The sequence below is a fragment of the Nicotiana sylvestris genome, chromosome 9 (assembly GCF_000393655.2).
Source record: "Nicotiana sylvestris chromosome 9, ASM39365v2, whole genome shotgun sequence".
In the NCBI taxonomy this organism is placed as follows: Eukaryota; Viridiplantae; Streptophyta; class Magnoliopsida; order Solanales; family Solanaceae; genus Nicotiana; species Nicotiana sylvestris.
In genome coordinates this window covers 44,174,123-44,182,317 of record NC_091065.1, presented here as the reverse complement: position 1 = coordinate 44,182,317, position 8,195 = coordinate 44,174,123, and positions in this window count along the sequence as shown.

Here is an 8,195-nt window from a genome sequence, read left to right as displayed (position 1 = left end):
TAATAATCGGCAGTGCAATCCCGGAGCCATACTGTTTTGTACTTAGTAATGGCAATTGTGAGTTAGTTCAAAACTGGAGGTATAATTTGACTGTTGGATTTGCTTAACACTAATTAGCCTAGAATAATTTTGTTGATTAACTGTGTTAAAGTAAATAAGTTTGGAAATTGATTCTGGACTTGCATTTGTTGATAATTGGATATTTGAATGATTGTGGATAATTAGTTAAGGTTAACTGCAATATGAGTTAGGAAGTATTATTAACTAGGATTCCTCCCTTTATTTTAGAAACAAACTTAATAGAAAAAATGTAGTCACTGTAGGTTTATCCTTTTAAATAAAAATGAGACGAGCCTCGCCAAATAAAACGCACAGATTGCGGGGCCCTCACAAAAATGTATGTGTTTATTACTTAGAACTCGGAATCGGCCGCTTAGCGAATTCCACGGCCTTACCCAAAATAATAATACGCTAATCGCTTTAGGCGCGCATTTTAATAATCTTACCTTCTTAAACTCGGGTGTGCATTTCATGCGACCCAAATCCAAATCCCAAAACACTGAATAAAAACGTGTTCCGGATTGCGGGTTTATTTCATGTGACGCAATTCAAAGACATGTTTTTAAACGATGTTCACATTTTTTTAAAATATAATAATAAAAGCGGTAAAGAGTTAAAACTTGCACATGAGCTCATAATTGTATAAAATCAAATAAACAAGACGAATATGACAGTTGAGCGACCGTGCTAGAACCACGGAACTCGGGAATGCCTAACACCTTCTCCCGTGTTAACAGAATTCCTTATCCGGATTTCTGGTTCGCGGACTGTAATGCAGAGTCATTTTTTTCCTTGATTCGGGATTAAATTGGTGACTTGGGACACCCTAAATCGCCCAAGTGGCGACTCTGAAATAAATAAACAAATCCCGTTTCGATTGTCCTTTAATTGGAAAAACTCCCTCGTACCCTTGCGGGGGCGGAAAAAGGAGGTGTGACAGCTCTGGCGACTCTGCTGGAGATTTCCAGAACCACTGGTTCAGGGTTAGAAATCGAGCTTAGAATAAATTGTTGTGTTTAGCTTTATCTGATTTTGTTACATGATCTGTGCTTAATGTGCTAACTAACTGCTTTTACCGCTTTGATATTTTGTGAACTGTATATAAACTGTGCCGAAACCCATCTCCTCTCTTAGTCTTCTAAATCATGAAGAAGGGTGCACTTCGTGTGACTTCTTTTCTGTTTAGAGTCAATCCCATTTTTGGAACGAGGTTCGGATAAGTTGCAAAGCCGGGTTGAGCTTCTGTATCCCCGGTACGCTGCCCCCCCTCGGCTCGAGCTGTTCGCTCGGGTAAGCCAGGTCTAGAACAAACACCCAAGTTCTGAACCTAGAATAACTCAACTTCATGCCGGATCCCTAGTAGGAACGCTTATATGCATCATGTGCATTTTTGACTTAGGGGACTTAACACAGGGGTTGGGTCCGTCTAGGAATAACAACCTGAAACAGAAAAGATCATCCTGATGCATCCTACTTACTGCTTGTGCATTTTATTTTCTTTGGACTTGCATGCTGACCGGTTTTGAATATTGGGAAAATTTGAAAAAAAAAAAAGAAAGAAAAATAGCAGTGTATAGGGTTAATCTTCTGCTTTGAAAAATAACAAAGTCCAAATAGTATCGAAACTCTGCCGAAATTTTAAAAAAATATTTTATTTTTAATAGTTTGTTTTACTAAAAGCAAAGGAAAAATAGAAAAAGAGTCTTTATTTTTGGAAATTGTTCGCAGAAAAAGAAAAAGAAAAGAGTCTTTATTTTAGTTTGGGAATAGGTTGTCTTATTGTTTGTTGAAAATGAAAAGAAAAAAAAAAGAGTCGTTATTCTGTCTTGTTTTCAAAAAATAGAAAAGGAAAATAGTTTGCCTTGCCATGAAAAATGAATATGAAAAAAGTCTTGTTTTTTTAAAAATAATTTTTTTTATTTGTTTATGAAATGCCCAAAAAGAAAATGAAAAGAGTCGTGCTTTGAAAGTGGTTTTGTTATTTGCTTATGAAATGCCAAAAATGAAAATAAAAAAGAGTCTTGTTTTTTTTTAAAAAAATATAGTTTGTTTTATTGGCGAACTACGCCGGTTTGATTCTCACCGGATGTGAGATACGTAGGCAACCCTAATCGGGTCCAACCTCCCCTTTTGCTAAAATAGCCAAAAAATATGTCAAATTTTAATTTTATCATAAAGAAGTCGGGTGACGCTGTTTTGTCAAAACATAGCCGAATGTTCCCGAAAGGGACGCCGGAAGGCTGACTTTGCATAAACAGCCACCTTTGGGTCATTTTTTTAGATTTGGTCCAGTTAACCCACACAGCCTTAAAAATCTTCGTCCCCGAGGCGCTGAAAGGCCGTGTTTGCTATATCGGGTTTCCTATTTTGAAAAACAAGAGAAAGAGTTATAAATAAGTCTGGTGATGCTATTTCTGTCAAAAATAGCCGAATGTTCCCGAAAGGGACGCCGGAAGGCTGACTTTGTATAAACAGCCACCTTTGGGTCTTTTTTAGATTTTGACCGATTAACCCACACAACCTTAAAATCTTCATCCCCGAGGCGCTGAAAGGCCGTGTTTGCAATACTAGGTCTTTTATTTTAATTTAAAATAAAAAAAATAAGAAGAAAAAATTGTCAGTGGGCAAGTGAATGCCGCTTGGATGTGTTGGTCAAAATAAGCCGAGCCAGCTTCGGCAATGTATTAAACCGTTCTTGCCGAGATAACCTTAGAATATCTTTCAGTTGTTGAAAGGCTATTTTCGTAAAAGAACGGAAAAGTTTGTAAAAGTGTCATAAAACAGATCCTCCCCGGTCTCAAAATTCATGAAAAATTAGGCAGGGGCCACGTCTGCAAAAAACAGCCATTTGGATGAAAGTGGCAAATGGGGGAAGGAATCTGTCAGTCTGTTTTTAATTTCTTTTCATTAGAGTATGTGGGTTGTTTAATGTTCAAGTCTGTATCTCGTCTTTCACCAGAGTCTGTTAGTTCGGTCTAAGTTTGTCAGTTTTTTTTAAATCATTGTAATCAAAGTGTGTTTTACTGTGAAAAATTGAAAGTTCCAAAATATGTTTTATTATTTTTTTTACCTTGCATTGGCCGAACTACGCAAGGTCTGATTCATGCGGGGTCATGATACGTAGGCAATCAATTCGACCACAACAACAAAAAAAATGAAAAAAATGAAAAAAAAAGAAAAAAAAAAGGAAAAAGATGTTGTTAATAATGAGGACCGACTGAGTCCATTCTAACCTGTTCTGTTTTGAATCGCAAAGAAAGTTAATGTGGTTGGTTTGTGGTAAGCCGGAAACACAAGATCCAGGAAAACCTGATTGTAACCCAAGACAATGACACCCAGAATATCGCGCAGAATCCTTTACCTGCACATCATGATGCACACTTTGTGGGGATGAGGCCTGATGACAGAAGCACTCGAATCCTATTGGGAACTTGTTGACTGAGGTTGATGATATTGAAGTTGGTAATGGTCTGGGCAATATTGATGCGAAGCTCAGTGGCTAAGATGCCAGGTTTGATAAAGTGGGAGGACGCTCCGTTCCTTGGTTAGCAAGAGAGAAGCTTTTGGTGGATTATTTTGTTGTCATTTCTGTTGTCCGGATTATTCTTAGGGTTGTAATCCGGATATTGTCTCGTATCAAACTTTCTTATCTTTCCATTTTTTGTCATAGCGGTTTGCTTAGTTTTGTCCAGGTTTGTTTTGGGATTTTATTCTGGTTTGTTTTGTTATTCAAACCATTTCACCGTTAGTCTAATGCAAAATCCGGTCTTTTATTATTTCCGGTCATCTTTTTGTTTAGTTCTTTTATCATTTTGTTCAGCGCTGATTCTAGTGACATGACATGTGTAAGCACGTGATTTTTGCCCTATGAAAGAATTACTCCCAAAAATTCAAAATAAAACGATTTTCCTTGGTGTGCAATTTTGAGAATTTTTGTGACATTTTGGATAATTATTTGTATTTGTCTATGCATGTTTATTTGTTAAATTAATAAAAAAAATACAAAAATATGTCGCATTTGCATTTAGGATTTAATTCTACAATTAGGAATAATTAAGTTTGTTTTACAAAAATGAAAATTACAAAAATACGCATCGTTTGCATTTTTAGCATTCAATGTCAGATTGTGCAATTTTGTTTTAATAGGTGTTTTAATTATGTATGATATTTGTCGCTAGGAATTAATTAGTATTTTTCATAAGTTAATTTAGTTTATAATTTAATTTAGAATTTTAGTTTTATTAATTAGAAAGTAAAAGAAAATAGAGCAAAAAATATAAAGAAAATCGGAATTGGGCCTCTTCTTCAAATTCAAACCACAGGCCCAAAGATACCCAACCTTCCACATGACCCGGTCCATTTCAACACGGGTCGACCCGGTCCGCCCCATAACCCCAAATGACCTAACCCCTCCTAATCTTCATTTCATTTTCCTAACCCTAAGACTAAACCCATCTGCCCCCCCTCTCTTTCTCTCCATCTCCTCCAAACAACCTTCATCCATGGCTGCCCTTCTCCCTTACACGACATCCCCCTCCCCATCGACAACACACACACACACACACAGCAACACACAGCAACACACACACACTCACGCATACACTCACGCACACACACACACATACATACACAACAAAACACACACACACAGCAGCCTGTCCATGGCTGCTGCTTCTTCTTCTTCTTCATTATCCTCACGACATCCCAACGACCCCGCCCTCCGTCGCGAGCTCCTCCAGTCGCCGGAAAACCAGCGACGCAGCCAAGCAACCACCGACAATCCACCATGGATGCTGCGTCTTTTTTCGTCAGCCACTCGTCCATCGCCATCGAGCTTGAGCTCGACACCCATGGCTGCTACTGCGTCTTCTTCTCCACCCCGTTGCCTACTGCTGTCCGCTGCTTCCTTCTTCAGTTCTTCGATCGTCCGTTCGTGGTCGTCTTCGGCGTCAAATTGTTTTGGTACGATAATCGTTTCCGGACAGATTTGTTTTCATTCAAGTTCTTCGTCGTTTCGATCCGGTTAGTGGGTTTGAGTTTCATTTTGTTCGTATTTTGTTTTGATATTCTCGGATCTAAAATCGGTAAATGTTTGATTCTTGTTTTGTTCGTGTTTATCATTTTGTTAATTGGTTTCAGTTTGTTTCATGTGTTTTTATTTATTTATTTTTTTTTAAAAAAATTGTTAGTTTAATTTTAATGTTATTAGATTCAAATTGAAATTTAATTAATTAGTTTTTCAGTTTGTTCATGTGTTTTTATTTATTAAAAGAAATTGTTAGTTTAATTTTAATGTTATTAGATTCAAATTGAAATTTAATTAATTAGTTTTTTCAGTTTGTTCATATGTTTTTATTTATTAAAAGAAATTGTTAGTTTAATTTTAATGTTGTTAGATTCAAATTGAAATTTAATTAATTATTTCTTCAGTTTGTTTCATGTGTTTTTATGTATTTTTTTAGAAATTGTTAATGTTGTTAGATTCAAGTTGAAATTCAATTAATTATTTCTTCTTCGGGTTGTTTTTATTCGTTTAAAAGAATTTAGTTGTAATATAGAAATATGTTAGTTTAATCGCTTGAATCATCCATGTTTGTTGTTTAATATAGATTTAATTCATGTTCATTTTTTATTTGAAGTTCGTTTTAATCCAGTGATTTAATGTGAGTTTATGTTTTGGTTTTTAATTTTTTGATTTAGTTTGAATCATGTATCTTTGTTGTTAATATTGTTGTCTCCTTGCTCATTCATTTTTGTCTAAGTTAACCAGGATTGGTTCCCAATATGGTTAACTTATTCCCATTAATCTGATGTTGTATGATTCAATCTGTGTTCATGGGATTTATTAGTTGAATTTGATTAGGAATTGATTATATTTGCTGTATTTTGGTTGGAATTGATTAGGTGAATTGGTTATAGCTGATAGGGGTAGATTGGTAAATTGCAGTATTTTCAGGGGTAAAATGGTAATTTCAGTAAGGTCAGAGGGGTATTTTTGGAATTAAAATTCGGAACAATTATTTATTTTGAGTGCTCTGTCCATTAAGATTAAATAATATTTTAATAATATTAAAATAGTACATGGTGGGGGACAAGACATAATGTAGTGGAGAATAATAATTATTTAATGTAGGCATGGGGGACAAGATATAATTGGGGGGATAATGTATTTGTTTAATGTAGTGGAGGACAAAACATTAGGTAGTAGGATTAAAAGGGGGATGAGTGGAAGATAGTGGGTTTTAATTTTTAAAAAATGCTGAAAGATGGTAATAAATAGGGGGGACTTGGACAGAATTTAAGAGAAGAAGGAGGAAAAAAAAGGGGAGCTGAATATTGAAGAGAGAGAAAAATTCCGAAAATATTAAGACTTCCAAAAATACAAATAAAAACATTCTGGAAATTAAAAGAGTGAGTAGTATACACCTGATATACAATCTAAATATTATGATATACGGATTCAGAAATCAAGGGTTAAACATTAATTAGTCTTCCAAATCTGAAAAGATTCCCTTTGCTTCTGTCCGTTGATTGTTGTTGGTGTTTCTGGATTTTTATCTTGATTTTAAAATCTGTCACTGGTTTCTCGTTGCTGGTTGTTGCTGGTTACTGTGTGTCGCTGTTGTTGTATGCTACTGAATTTTTGTTGATCTCCCTTTTCTTTTGCTTCCAATATCAGGTACACAACTGACACGTTGGTTACTGTAAACTGAAACATGAAGCATGAATACGAAAATGAAGAGTTGAAGTTCTAAATTTATTTTAATTATATTCTGAATTTTATTTGTATATATAAATTATTTAACTTACTCTAATTAGAATCATGTAGTTGTTTAATATATATAGTGGACCATCTGACGATAGCTTAACGGACGAACTATCTATATATTGCCTAAAAATAAATAAATGGTGTAGTAACTCCGTTTAGTTAATTCGTTATTGTTGGATGATTACCATGTCTCAAAAAGCACGTTAGTTCATCAAACGAATAGACCATTTCAGAACTTGTAGGAATATTGTTTAGTTAAATACTATTGGTTAATTTCAGCATGTAAATGGTCTAGAATTAAAATTAGATTGCTAAGTTTTTTTTTTAATTTGACAAACTGTAAACATGCCTAGTATAATGTAACTAGGTAGTAACATGTGAATAAAATGGCCCAGGTCTAGTTTTATGCCATACATGTTGGGCCTGGGCCCGCATTGGCAACGGACTGTCCTGATTGCATCATTTTCAGATTTTATGAATCATATTCGAAACCCAACTATAACAACTCAAGCATGTAAATAAATTAAGACCTTTTCTCTTTCATTTTGTAGAGACAAATTTAATAGAGAAAAATGTAGGCATTTTAGGATTGTCCTTTTAAAATAAATGAGATGAGCCTCGCCCAATAAAACGCACCAATTGCGGGGCCCTCAATAAATGTTTAATTGAATACTTAGATTTCGAGATGGGTCGTTTAGCAAATTTCACGGCTTTCTCCAAAGTAATAAAGCGTTAGATTCTTTAGGCACGATTTTAATAATACTACATCCCTAAACTCGGGTATGCATTTATGCGGCCCAAATCCAAATCTCAACGGAGTCAAAACGTGTCAACAACCATGGGTGCATTGATTGCGGTGTGGTTCGAAATGCATTTTTACGACGTTGCAATTCTAAAAAAAAATAATAATAAAAGCGGTTTAAAGTTGATAAAAGCACATAAATTATAATATGTATTATATCAGATAATCAAGCTGAATATAACAGTTGAGCGACCGTGCTAGAACCACGGAACTCGGGAATGCCTAACACCTTCTCCCGGGTTAACAGAATTCCTTATCCGGATTTCTGGTTAGCGGACTGTAATACAGAGTCATTCTTTTCCTCGATTCGGGATTAAAAGTGGTGACTTGGGACACCCTAAATCTCCCAAGTGGCGACTCTGAAATAAATAAACAAATTTCGTTTCGATTGTCCTTTAATTGGGAAAAACTCCCTTCCGCGCCCCTTCGCGGGTGGCGCGGGCGAAAAAGGAGGTGTGACAACATGCGCACACAGTTTGGGCCTAATCTTAAAAGTTAATCATAAAACCATTGAAAGGTGATCGGAACATTTAAAAGAAATAAGGACGGTTTGAGATTATTCGG